The following is a 15239-nucleotide window of genomic DNA, read 5'->3' as shown; positions in this document are numbered from 1 at the left end:
CAATTCAACTTCAATTGGCGATTAGCTGTATCTTCAAACAACTCTATCCTTTAGGTGATGATGTCCAGTAATTAACACTGTTTCTAACTTTTTCAATCCCATCCCCTATCGCATCTAACCCATCCTTAACAATTAAATTTAAAATGTGAGCACAACATCTCACATGCAACAATTTTCCATTTAATAAGAATGAACCATGAGGAAACTTAGCCAACAAAAGCGAAATCGTAGCATCATTAGTGGAACAATTATCAATGGTTATTGTAGATAACCTTCAATCTACATTCCAATCCAGTAGACACTTAGCCAACTCATTAGAAAGTGCTTTAGCAGTATGTGGAGAAGGCACATATATAAATCTAGACAATTCATAAAAAATAAAATAAAATTACAAATAAGAATAAATAAAATAAAGTACATTTAATAAAATATAAAAAAAATTATTAAACTTTTATATTGGTACCTTAAGATTCGATTCTGTAGAGTCCACGAATTGTCAATAAAATGCGCTGTCACGACCATATATCCCTTTTTTTTATTGCTAGATGTCCACATATCCATAGTAATGGAAACTTTACTAGTAATATCCTCCAACAAAGCCATTGTCTTAGCCTTTTCAAAATCAAACAGCTTCAAAACTTCTCTTTTCACAGTGTCCCTACAAATTTTGCCAAGCAAAGGTTGAACAAAACTCATCAAATCCCTAAACCCTTCATAATCAACAAACCTCAAAGGAAGCTCATGCATGATTATCATTCTTGCTATTTTTTGCCTAGCAAGTGCTTTATCAAATGCAGTGGGATCAAATGCTGAAATTGTTGAAGTTTCAACATCTTTTTTCTTGTATACCTTAGATGCTTGACTAGGGCTAGAAGCTGGAGGTGGAGCCGGAGCTGATTCTTGTATCTGTTTGGGACACCTATCAATATGGTTCAATAAATGCAAAGTTCCACTCGATTGTTGTCCAACAAAACCTTTGCCACAATGATTACACACTGCCTTCATTTCTCCATTAATTGTTCTCCTTGTGAAATGCTCCCAAGCTTTAGATGTTTGTCTCAATGAGCTTCTGGGTTGTCCTTTGGAGTCTCGTTTTGTACTAATTGAATGAGTTTGTGGATTTTCAGCATTAACATAACTTGAGGTTTGAGGGTTTAATTGAACAACAGGATTGAGATCAAGATCATACATAATTAACCTAAAAAAAAAGAATGCAATATTATCATAACCAAACATCCATTAAGATTTTATTTGATATTATTTATTAGATACAGACATATATATATAACATCCATGCTTCAACTTGAAAAAGAAGTAAATTTTTTTTAAAAAAAAGCATATTGGGTGCCTCATTTTTAGTAGCCCTTGTCCTGCCATTCAAACCCCACATTAATTGTACCTTATCGGCTTATCCAAGCTAATTCAATTATTAAGATTATTTATTTCTCTTTACTTTCAAAGCCAAGAAAAATAACTCAACACTAATATTCTCAAATATATTTCTCTCCATAGTCTAATCTAATCCATTATAAAAGAAAAATACTTTGCTTTCACCCCACCCTTGCAACTCAGATTCGAAAATCATCAAGCCACACAGTTGTTTTATGACTCCAAACCCCCAACAACATTCCTAGTCATACAGGAGTTCTCACATGGCTCCTCAATTACCAACCTGATTTGTTGTAATCTAGGTAGCAGAATACTTATATTCAAGAGAGAAATTGTATGATAGAATCTTATAATAGATACAAGTTATTAAGAATACTATAGAATAAATTGAACTAAATTGTATCAATTATATTTAGCATCTTCAAATTTCAAAAACTAACAGAAAAAAAAGAGCTATTGTATATTGGGTAACAAAAATTCTTGTTTTCAACTAGAAATGCAGAAAGTAATGAAGTCGAAAATGCTACAAAGAGTACATGGAAGTCTAGCGGCAACAAAGAGGAACTAGAACTGTCATTATTCTATTCAAATCCAGTGGGACACTGGAAGAATAAAATCTTCCCTGTTTCAATTTCAGCCAAGGATTTTCTGAATTCAGAGTTATGAAGATTATCTTAGCGTGATTGATAACAAAGATAATCTTTATTTTGATCAAGTTAAGTCACTCATTTCAAATTATTAAATAAGAGAGACGAAATAACAATATGAACAAATACCTGGGGTTTATTCAACAAAAACTCTAGTGCTGCAAAGAGGGCTGGGATTTCTTCAATAAGAACTGCAGCTCGGCAGCTTCAGGGAAGAGATGAGCAGCAAGTGATGAGCGCTGATGAGCGTCAACCGGCCGGCAAGCGATGAGTGGCGGCGAGCGACGAGCAGTTGGTGATAATCTTAAGGTTTGCTAAATCAATAATCTAGGACATTTGTTTTTATTTTTCTCATTTTAGTTTTACAATATTAATTTTTTTAACTTCAAATAGGATATTAATTGGATTTTGGATATCCATCAAATATCCATGCCCATCCAATTTCTAATTGGATATTTTAAAAAATTTCCATATCCATATCCAAAAAGCTTTTGGATGGATATTATCCAATCCAATTGGATTGGATACATGGATATCCAATTTCGATAGACCAATTTGCCATCCCTACATTGGACAGCGGTTAAATCTTCTTCTTCTCGGGTTCCTCTTTAATATTATCTCTGTGGTTGCTTCTCTCGATTCTTTTTCTCGGCTTCTCTTTATTTGAAGCTGTCTTCTTTTTTTTTCCTCCTCTGCCCCTGATGCTCTCCTCTTGTATAATAATGCAAACCGCCCTTTACAATTCCCTGAATGCTTTGCTCTTTTAATTCTTTTATACAATTTTCTACCTAAAGCTCCAATATATTTTCTTCTTTAGCTCTAATTTCTTGAGTATCCAAATTATGCCTACAATTTAAAACACAAGAATTAAGAAAAAAATAAGACTAATAAAATGAAAACTAGACATAAATTATAATAGGGAAGCATTATATTAATATATAGAATATGAGCACATCAAGCACACTTTCTTTTTGTCCCTCCGTTTTTGTTTTTTTTCTTCTTTTTCACTCTCTTACCAGATCAGACCTTGATTTAATTTGTTCTATATTTACAAATTCCTAGTTTGATATTAATGAATAGTATTGGATACATACTATTGACTATAAACTCGGTCTTCAATTCAGAGAAATCGGCGTTGTTAAGACAAATCTAAAGATCATAGTGAATTTATTTGTGTGTGGCACACCAATTCAGGAAGACCGGTCCATTTTTGTGTTAGCTGCTACGTTTTCAACTATACGAGTACGATTTTGGTTGGTTCAGTGAGTTTATAGGCGATTTTAATTATGAGGACTCAGAAATATTTTCGAGATTACAATACTTTTACTAGAAATAAAAATTTTGAACCCCAATGCTGACTTTCTTTATGTTTTACCAATGATCAGGATTCTCTCCTGATCTGATATGTTCTGAGCAAATAATTCAATTGCTGATTGGTAGTTACTAAATAAAAAATAAAAGAAGTTAAATCTTACCCATACACTACCACTAAAAGACACATGGCAGAAGATCTTTAAAAGCTTAGTAGAGCTCAGATCATGAGAGAATCCTATTCCTTTACCAATACCGGAGTATGGTTTGCATAAGCCACGTGGTGTATTCCATAATTTTTCTTAAAATGAAAGATTAATTTGATTGTAGGATGATATCGAAAATATGATAACTGATGTAGGATTGGGTTAGGCTAGTTTACGTACGAATGTTGCACAAATAAATCTAGTTAATGAGAGATAAAGTTAATATTTATTTAGTTGCAATACTGCAAGGTAACAACAAAGTATATAATATAAAAATATTTAAATACTGCAATGTAACAACAAAGTATATTATATAAAAATATTTAAAGTAATTGCATAGTATTTAAGTAAAAGAAGTTAAGGAGCTAGTGCCAATGATAAGGAGAGGCCTAACTTCCTAAAGAGGCACAAATAAATCTAGTTAATGAGAGATAAAATTAATATTTATTTAGTTACAATACTGCAATGTAACAACAAAGTATATAATATAAAAATATTTAAAGTAATTGCATTGTATTTAAGTAAAAGAAGTTAAGGAGCTAGTGCCAATGATAAGGAGAGGCCTAACTTCCTAAAGAGCTCCATTGGTGCATGGGTTAATAATTAAGGAAAAAAAATTGAAAACAGGAAAATAACTATTATGAAATTTCTATTTAATTCTGATAGGTGCTTTTTGTTAAATATTAATTATTACAATATAAATTAATTTGATCGATTTTTTTTAGTTAGGGAGATTTAATTCAATCTTCATAACTTTTCGTTATAACTTATTTTTATTAAAAATGATCTTGAAAACAGTACTATCGAGCATGCTCGATGTTTTTATTATTTTCAGTTATCAAAACAAGAAATAGGTTACAAGTGCTTTGTGATAGATTTGGGTAAAATGACTCATATCATAAAACTATGACAGACTAATGTTAGAATTATGGTTTATAAAAAATTAATGGTGGATTTATGATGGAATATTTGTCAATCAAGAATATATAATATAGAGTCGTTATAGATATTTGAAATGCTAGTTATGCAACCTAAGAGGAGGGTGTGAATTGAGATTTTAAAACTTAAGCTAAACAATCCACACAACAATTCAATCTATTGCCTTAATGAAATAAAAAATAATAAATTTAATAAAGCACAATAATCAAAGAGTAAGGGAAGAGAGAGCAAACACAATGATTTTTACGTGGTTCAGCAATACCCACCTACATCCACGTCTCCAAGCCAACCAAGCTCGAGGATTTCACTATCCAAGCCTCCTAAGGCTTCAAGTTCTTTACAATTCACTTCTAACATGTCAATAAACCTTTACAACCAAAAAATTATCTCTCAATCTCTTCGCTTAAGTGTTTCTCACACTTATACACTCACAAATTTAATGAGAAAATAAAGATTACAACAAAGAAACTCTCTTTAAGAGTGAATATACAAATTATAGTACAATGATGATTCAATATATGATGATTTGCGAAATGGAAGCTCAATATATGTTGTATGCACTTGTTTATACTTGCAAAAGTCTTAAAATTGAAGTTGGAGTTGAGGTTTTATGGCTAAAGCCCAAAAACTAACTGTTATAGTAAAATTCCAGCAAGCAAGCAGCTAGCCGCTTAATTTAGCCAGCTTCCCAGTTCAGAACAGTAAAGTTACCGTTAAATTTGAATTTTGCTACAGTAATATTATTCATAAAATTACATTTTACCCAAAACTTTATGTAATTATACTATAGCCTAAAATGTTATAGAACTTTGCAAAAAGGTCCAATTCTAGAAATTCGAAATAATGTTTGTCAATCCCAAAATTTTCTAAAATTATGATATGACCAAAAGCATTATAATATTTTTTAAAGAAGTCCTTTTCAAAATTTAACAAAATATTTATAAATTTCAAAGTTCTCAAAACCTTTTCAATTTAGTCCAAATTTTGAAAATATGAAGTTTTCTTCGCGGCTAGCCGTTAGCAGTCAGGAGTTTCAGGCCCTCAAACTTTTAAAAATTATAATATAGTCTAAAAGGTTTCAAATGTTTGCAAATAAGTCCAACTTCAGAAATTCAAAACAATACTTATTAAAATCAAAAATTGCAAAATTTTTCATTTTAGTCCACATCTTGAAAAATAACTAATTTCATAAAATACTTAAGCTTATACTTGTAAGATCTTTGATTTATAAAAAAAAAAATTAGTAAACAAAAACTTAAGCTTCTCAAATGCTAAATCATTCAAATATTAAATCATATTAGCTTTACAACAATTGTCGTAATAATGAGTCCGTTGAGCTTCTAAACTCTATTCTTGATTGTGCGTTGTCCATTGAATGTCTTGAACTTGATTTCATGTGATTCACTTCATTGTAAATATCTTCTTTCAAGAACTAGTTAAATGTAAAATACAATATTTTTCAAATCATTTAAGACATATGTTTGTTATCATTAAAATTACATTATGTGTAGCCTTTTAGGCTAACAATATTTTGTGCCAAAAAATTTCTAATCGATTTTTAATTTTGACCATGCTTTATCGAGTTTTAAATTAATAATTTACTTTTTTAAAAAAAGGCAAAATGTCACATTTTTAAAGAAACTAATAATTTCAAGTTGGAAAATTCTATGATCCCGTTATTAAAATTACAGCATCAATATCATGATAAACATAATTTTTTTAAATTAAACATAAAATTAGTGAATTGAAAATAAAGCAAGTAAATTGATATAAGAGTAGTAAATTGGTGTTTTAAAATTGTAAAAAAAATACATCTACAATAATATGAAATTTGCAATTAATATTAAACTTTCATTAAACAAAAAATAGTTTATTCATTTAATTTAATTAAACAAAGAAAAAAGTCACTCATCAAGTAAAAAATTAATTGGAATAACTTTTATTGAATTGGTTTAACCATAAATTCTATATTCGTTCTAGGACATTTATATTTTTTTTTTCATTTTCTATCATAGCATTGTTTACTACATAAGTTAATTAAGCAAAGTTATTTTCTTTTGATGTGGATCAGGTCAAAATAAAATAAAAAGATATTCTTATATTACAAGACTTATATGATATATCAATAAAATTAGATCTAATTTTCTATTTCATACATAGTTCATGAAGGATGCATTATCACCTTATCTCACAAATAGCTTTGAAAAATGTAAAAATTATAGTTTTTCAAAACCTAATTTTGAGAATAATTTTTATCCTTAATAAAATTTCACACATATCATCTCATATATTACATAAGCCCAAAGCTACCATTTTTCAATTTAGAAACAAAATCCGCAAATATATAAGATAATCATTATTATAATGAGTTCTTATTTTACATTTCTAAGTTTTTATTTCTTTCAAAAGTATACAAATGTCCTAGAATAAATATAGAATTTATGGTAACCAATTCAATAAAACTTATTCCCCTTTTTTTAGTATAACTTTTTTGTTTAACTAATAAGTAATTTTTTTGTTTAATTAAAGAAAATATTTTTTTGTAAATGAATAAAATATTTTTTACTAAAATTCTATAGAAACAATGTTAAATTTTTAAATAATTAATAGTCTTGTTTGAATTTACTGGTTTTACTTTACATTTACTAATTCTATGTGTAATTTACAATATTTATGTTTATCACGTTAACAACATTATAAAATTTTCCTTATAGTAATTTATTTATTTTACCTTCCATTTACAAGTCTTATGTGTCATTTACATAATTTATGTTTTATTTTACGTTTTATGTTGATTTATAAGTTTTATTTTATATTAGAAAGATTTTTGTTTTATTTACCAATAATACTCCAATCTACCACTTTTAAGTTAATTTACTTGTTTTATTGTCTATTTATAAGTTTTATGTTTCATTACTTCGTTGATGTTTTATTTTACACTTACGTTATATTTGTAAGTTTTGCTCTCTTCACCAATAATACATTAATTGATAACTTCTACATTAATTTACTGCTTTTACATTTCATTTACAAGTCTTATATTTCATTTATACAATTTACGTTTTATCTTTACAATTAATGTTGATTTATAAATTTTGTGTTATATTTTAAGTTTTTGTTTTTCTTATCAATATTACATCAATTTATCACTCCTACATTAATTTACTTGTTTTACCCTCTATTTACAAATATTATGTTTTCTTTATATAATTTATGTTTTATTTTATACTTAATGTTGAATTTCAAGTTTTATGTTATATTTGTAAGTTTTTATTTTATTTATTAATAATATACTAATTTTCCATTCCTATGTTAATTTACCTATTTTACCTTTCATTTATAAGTTTTATGTTTCATTTACTTAATTTATGTTTTATTTGACACTTATTGTTGATTTACAAGTTTTATATTATATTTGTAAGTTTTTGTTTTATTTGCCGCTGATACACTAATTTACCACTCTTATATTATTTTACTTACTTTATCTTTCATTTACAAGTCTTACATTCTATTCAGATAATTTATGTTTTATTTACATAATTCATGTCTGAATATAGCATTTATGCCATGATTTTAATCGCGGCATCCTAGAGTGACCCATTAAAGTTTTAAAAAATTAATTGAGAAAAGCAATTTAGCTCTTAACACTAAAATACTTGAAAATTTTCGGAGTGTAACACACTTGAGAAAAACTCAACATTTGGCATTGAATATTGTTGGTATGATCATAGAACTAGTTATAAATCTGGTCTTGCTGGAATTCATCCTTAGTGATTAGTATTAAAATTTGTATGTTCATTAAAGGGTAAAAATGTTATTTTTTATTTATATTATAATTTACATTTATAATTATGTAACATATTGTGAATTTCTAATTATTTTTCTAAATATTTGATTTTGTGTATTTTGTGTGTTTACTAGGTAAAAATAATAATTTCACGCAATTTAAGACTCCAAACAAATGAACATATGTCAAATTTGGATTTTGAAAATCCGAGAAATTAGGTCATTGCCAAGGAGAATCCACGAATTTCATTGTAAAATTATAAGTTTTTACCACGTTAAGCGTAGTAATTGTGAAATTATAAGTTTTTACTATATTAGGTGTGATAATTATTAGTGGAATGAATTCGGTGGGCGTCAATGGATTAAGTTAGGTTTATATTTTGTTAGTGAGACAAATATATAGCCATGATATATTTGACCCTATTTATATGTGTGGTGTGGATTAATCATGTATTAATATAAATTGGGGGGGGGGGGGGACACACCTATCTACACCCTTTTCTTTACTTCTTTCCCCTCAAATTCTTCTTCTCATCTCTCTTTGTACCAAAATTTTCAATAAATAAAATTAGTTTTATTTCCAATTTTCAAATACCAAATTTTTAATTATGTATTATTTTAATTTTAATAATTACTTTTATTTCAATTATGCTTGGCTAAATACTAATAGTTAGGTTAAGGTGAAACTCTTAGTTAAAAAATATGATTTAATCAAATTTTATTTTTGATAATATAAATTAAATTGTTTTCTATCTAATTTTATCAATATTTCATATTTTGAAATTTTGATTTATTGTAGACAAATATGGGAGTTTGGAACAATGAATTTTTAATATCTTAGTGTAAAGTATGATAAAATGGTATTTTGACTTATTGTAGACAAGTTAAATTTTGGCACACTAAGTACTTAAATCATAATAAAATTAATGGGAAAATAATTGTAATTTATACTATTAATTTTTGGGTAATAAAATAAAAATAAAAAGAATGTATTAAATTGTATTTAGTACAATTTATACAATTAATTGTATTAAATTAATGAGAAAATAATTGTAATTTATACAATTAATTGGATCCATAACCCTAAGTAATTTAATTTCATAGTTTCACTTAAATTAAGTTGCATATATTTAAATTTTATTTTGATTTTTTAAATAAAATAAAATAAACAAATTAAATCTTTTCTCTATGGATTGACCTTGGACTTACCAAACTATATTATAACTAGACACTCTTACACTTTGGAGTAAATTAAACATTTTTAAGTCGTGTCAAGTTTTCGATGAATTGTCGGTAAAATGTATTTATTTTTCTTCTTGTGTCAATTTTCATTTACCCCCTTTTCCTTTTCTTAAATTTTGTTTCATCCACAAAACCTTTTAGAATATCAGTTTCACCCCAAAGATTTTTGCTTCAAGCTCATTCTTCTCATAATTACATTTTAACGATAAATTATAGAAAGTTTTTGAACAAATAATAATCAAATTTGGACCTATTGCACCATGTTTGGACTTAATTGGACCTTATTTGGCTCAATAAACTAAATATTAACTTTAAAAATTACCAAAAAGGCCTAATAATTTGAATTAATCACTTAATTGGCTGGTAATTTTTAATTTTTTTTAAAAAAAAAAGAGCATGGACCTTAAAGTAAGTATTATTTTTTCTTTCTTCTTTCAATTTTTGCAATTTAATTTTCACACTTATTTTATTTTATTTTTCTTTTTAATGTTTACTTTATTAATTTATATGGACGGTTCAAACTGTTGGGAAAATATGCTCTTTAAAAGCATATGTGTTTATTTAATTGTAATAAATATTTTTTTCTGATTAATAAAATTAATGAGGTATTTTATTCAAATAGCTTAATTGCATTAATATTTTTATTAAAGTCTATTTAATCATATTATATGTATTTATGTGATCACCATGTGGATTCACAGAAAATATAAATACAAGTTATCTTATGATTAAATAAATTTAGTTCGCAGTTGATAAATAAAGTTGGGCACTTTATTTAGATATAGACTGTAATAAATTCATTGAATGATTTGTCTTAATCATGTATGAATTTATTGATGTAGTACGACTACATTGAACAGGATCACATATGAGATTTAATTAACTTTGTAATACTGTCAGACTTATTAAATCTCATAGGCATTGATTTTACTATAATCTTAATCTTGAGTTAATTATGATTTCATGATTGTAATTGTTATTCCATTTGAGTTACTAATGGGCATGACACATACTTGTAGTCTAGATTACCCGATATATTGGTGGGAGCATTTATGAGCATTGGAGTTATAGATTAACAATATAGAATTTATACAACACATCTCTTGATAGGTTTTCGGCACTTGATCATAGAATTCTCTGGCCAGAGTGTGTCAACATATTTAGTATGTTGAAAATGATCATTAGAGAAAACCAGTAAGTATCAAGGAATAAGATGTTATTAAATTTATTGGACAGTTGAGATATCAATTTAATTAATGATGTCGTACAAAGGATTGTGCAGTAAAGAAATCAATGTGGCTTGGGACGAATTATTATTCAAGCATACAATTATGGAAGTCAGTTCCAATCTTTTAGTGGAGTAGATTTGGAATTAAATAATTGGGCTAGTTTAATTACATGCCTAATTATTGTAGCCACTATTGTATGTTCCCAAATGATCCCCGGGTTAACTCATTTAATTGACTGAACCACTATTGGATTAATAAGCAAGATAACTAGTTATTTGGGTCAAAAGCCTAAATATATCATTTATAGGGAGGCTCCATTTAATTAGCTTGTGTGTAAGGGGTCTTATGTTATTTTACAAGGTGGGTCCCCTATAGAAAAAAACAAGTAACGTGAGTTTTGTTTTTTAATTATTTGGAGCCTAGGGTTTTCACAAAAGGGAGATATAAAAGGCTTATTTTCTCTAAAGAAAAAGAGAGAAAAGCCACTTTATACAGATCAGAGAAAAAGATTTTTCTCACTATTGTTGGGAGAAAAATTTTCTCGTGCTAGTTGCTTTGGTAGTGATAAAGGCGCCCACACGTCAAGTGCAGATCAAATCTGAGTCATAACCTAGAAGATCGTTGGATTGCCAGTTCGTGTTCTAACAAGCGTGATGGTGACGGATCGTGATCTAATAGGAGTGGTGGTGACAGATCGTGATCTGGGAGCCTAAATCATTTCAGCAGAAAAAGCTAAATCGGATTTTCAAGGTACGATTTCTAGATTATAAATTCCTATATATTATATGAGAGCGGTCCTTAAAAGATTTTATAAAAAATTTAAAAACCTGATCTTTCCCCAACACAAACTGCCTAAATTGTTAATATTTTTAAAAATTTTTCTTTTGTTTAATTACTTGGTTTATATGGCTGGTTTAACTGTATATTTGGTTATTTTAATTTTAATTAATAAATTTTCAGTTTATTTATTTTTATTTCACATTTTTTGTAAATTTATCTTGTCTATTTAAATTTCAGTTTGTTTTTTATTTTTAAATTGTCTACTTTTTATTTAGTTCTTTTTCATATGTTATTCATTTGTTTGTGTGTCATTTTTACAACATAATTTCACACACACACATCATCATCATTGCATGAGATGTTGGTCTCAATCTTCAAGTGGTAGATTAATTCATAGGTTTCAATCACCGCCACCAATTATAGAGGAGATCCAAGAAGAAAACTTTTTGGATAAACTTAATCCTCATATTGATCAGGGAGCCAACAATTCTTAACATAATCCACATAATCAGAATCCATGAACTTTGAGAGACTACATGAATCTAACCAGAACCGGAGCACCATCGTGTATGGTGTTTCCTCCAGAAGCATCTCGATTCAACTTCAAATCAAGTATTATCCGACTTTTACCAATATTTCATGGTTTAGAATATGAGAATCCATACTTAAATCTAAGAGATTTTTAGGAAACTTGTAATACATATATAGACCAAAATTGTAGTATGAACATAATTGGATTAAAGCTTTTTCTTTTTTCATTAAAAGACAAAGTTAAAGCTTGGCAAAAAAAACCTTATATTTGGATCAATAAGAACTTGAAATAACATGCAGGAACAATTTTTGAAAAAAAAAAATTTCCACCTTACAGAGCCAATTTTTTTAAAAGGCAAATCACTTCTTTGACTCAAAAAAATGGAGAAACATTACACCAATATTGGGATAGGTTTAAAGAATTGCTTAACATATGTCAACACCATGGTTTTGGAACTTGGCAATTAATCACTTATTTCCACGAGGGCTTGACACCCTAAAATAGACAAGTTGTAGAAATGATGTGTAATGGTGAATTTAAAGATAAAAATCCAGAACATGCACTAGATTACCTTGGCCAGTTAGCTGAAAATGCAAAACATTAGGATAATGTTGGAACTTTTGAATTAACAAATAAACTACAACCATCTGCATCCAGTGGAGGAATCATAACCTTAGGGAATATCATGATTTACAAGTAAAATTTGCATCCCTAGTTGGGATGGTTGAAACTTTGGAAAATAAAAAGAGTGATCAAGTAAAATCTGTTGAATAAACTACATGAAATATTTGTAGTTCTAATGATCATTTCACTCAAGATTGTCCCATTTTGCCGACATTTAAAGAATGTCTACATGATCAAGCCAAAGCCATTCACATTTTTAGTAAGCCAAACCCATATTCACGGACTTATAATCTTGATTGGAGAAATCATTCAAATTTTAGTTGGAGGAATAACAATAATGCACAATGTCCACAAAGACCACCTCCCCAAAATTTTCAAAATGCTCGCCTTATGCACTATATGTTCCACCACCATGGAAAATTTTGAAAAATACAATGCATTCATTTATTAAGAAGCAAGATTATTATTAACAATTAAAATGCACAAACGTTTTCTGCTAAAATTGCTTCCGCTCTCACAATTCAAGAAAAAGATAAATTTCCAACTTAACTACAACCAAATCCTAAGATTCAACAAAATTCACCGATGGACCAAGTCAAGTCATTGTAACTCTTTGTAAAGGTAAGGTTGTTGATATACTTATTCCCCAACTTTGTGAAGATAAAGACAGTGAAAATTCAAAGGGTAAGGAAAAACTAAATAAACTTACATATAGTGAAGAAATAACTATTGTTCCATTTGAACCACTATTTTCCATAAGCATTGAATAAACCAAGGAAATCAAATCACTCTTCTGAAATTTTATGAAATCTTTAAGTAAGTGAAAGTTACTATTCTTTTGTTAGATGCAATCAAGTAGGTGCCTTCATATGAAATTTTTTTAAAAGACTTATATACTGTCAAGAGGAAATTGAAAGTAAGAAAGAGTGCTTTCATGGCTAAACAGGTAACTATTCTATCTACCAATAATAAGTTGAAATGTAATGATCCTGGTTGTCCTACTATTTCTTATATTATTGGTGATCACAAAATTGAGCATGCTTTACTAGACCTTAGTGCTAGTGTTAATTTGCTTCCATATTAAGTTTATCTTCAACTTAATCTTGGTGAGTTAAAATCAACTTCAACTACATTTTTGTTTGCCGACAAATAAGTCAAACTACCAAAAGGAATAGTGGAAAATGTTTTCGTACTAGTTGCTAAATTCATGTACCCTGTGGATTTTATTGTCTTAGAAACTGAACCTATTGTAAATAATTATAAACTGAACCTATTGTAAATAATTATAAACCAATTTCTGTAATTTTGGATCGACCATTTTAGTAACTGCTAATGCTTTGATTAATTATAGGAATAGTTTAGCAAATTAATCATTCAAAAATATGACTTTGGATTTGAATTTTTTAATACGTGTAGGCAACCTAATGAAGAAAGTGAGAATGAAGATGAGACTAATGAACAAAAGGAATTGTGTGAATCTTGTATAGAGGAAAATATTCAAAAAGGGATTTTTTTTAACTTAGAGATATTTGTTCGGTTAATTCAATTGAATCAAATAAGCAACTTGGATTGATACTTCTAATATAAATTTGTTTCTTGATTCTGCCCAGACTACAAAATAATGATGAAAAACCAACATTTGAAAAGCTCAAAATCATTGAAAAGATAGAACAACTAAGAAGCACCTAAACTGGAATTGAAACCTTTACCAAAAGGATAGACACATGCTTATCTTGGAGAATAACAAACTTATCCTGTCTTGATTTCTTCTATTCTAACAAGCAACTAAAAAGGTAAATTATCATATTTTTTAAAAAGTATAAAAATGAAATTAGATGGACTTTAGATTATATTAAAGGTATTAATCCTTTAATTTGCACACATAAAATCAATTTGGAAGAAAATGCTAAAACATGTCAGAAACCTTAAAGAAGATTAAACCCACATACGAAAGAAGTAATAAAGATAGAAGTCCTTAAATTGCTTAATGCAGGAATCATCTATCCTATCTCTAATAATAATTGGGTAAGTTCTACACAAGTAGTGCCTAAGAAATCTTAAATCATTATTGTTAAAATGAAAAAGGTGAGTTAATCCCAACACGAATTACATCTAGTTGGCACATGTACATTGATTATCCGAAGTTAAATGAAGCCACTAGAAAAGATCATTTTCCATTACCATTCCTTGACCAAATCTTAGAAAGAGTGACTAGACGTCCCTATTACTACTTTTCAGATAGATATTCAGATTATCATCAAAATCCTATAGCACTTGATGACCAAGAAAAGACTATATGTACATGTCTCTTTGGAGCATTTGCATTTAAAAGAATGTCATTTGGACTTTGTAGTACTCCTGCAATATTTGAAAGATGCATGCTAAGTATTTTCAACAATATTATTGAGCATTGTTTAGATATTTTATGGATGATTTGATTATGTTTTGGAATTCTTTTGATGATTGCCTTGATAATTTGAAGAGAGTTTTAAAAAGATGTGTTGTAAAAGAACTTGCGTTGAATTGGGAAAAATGTCATTACATGTAATACCCC

This window comes from Citrus sinensis, chromosome 5 (genome assembly GCF_022201045.2).
Source record: "Citrus sinensis cultivar Valencia sweet orange chromosome 5, DVS_A1.0, whole genome shotgun sequence".
Classification (NCBI taxonomy): Eukaryota; Viridiplantae; Streptophyta; class Magnoliopsida; order Sapindales; family Rutaceae; genus Citrus; species Citrus sinensis.
This window is presented reverse-complemented; position numbering follows the sequence as displayed.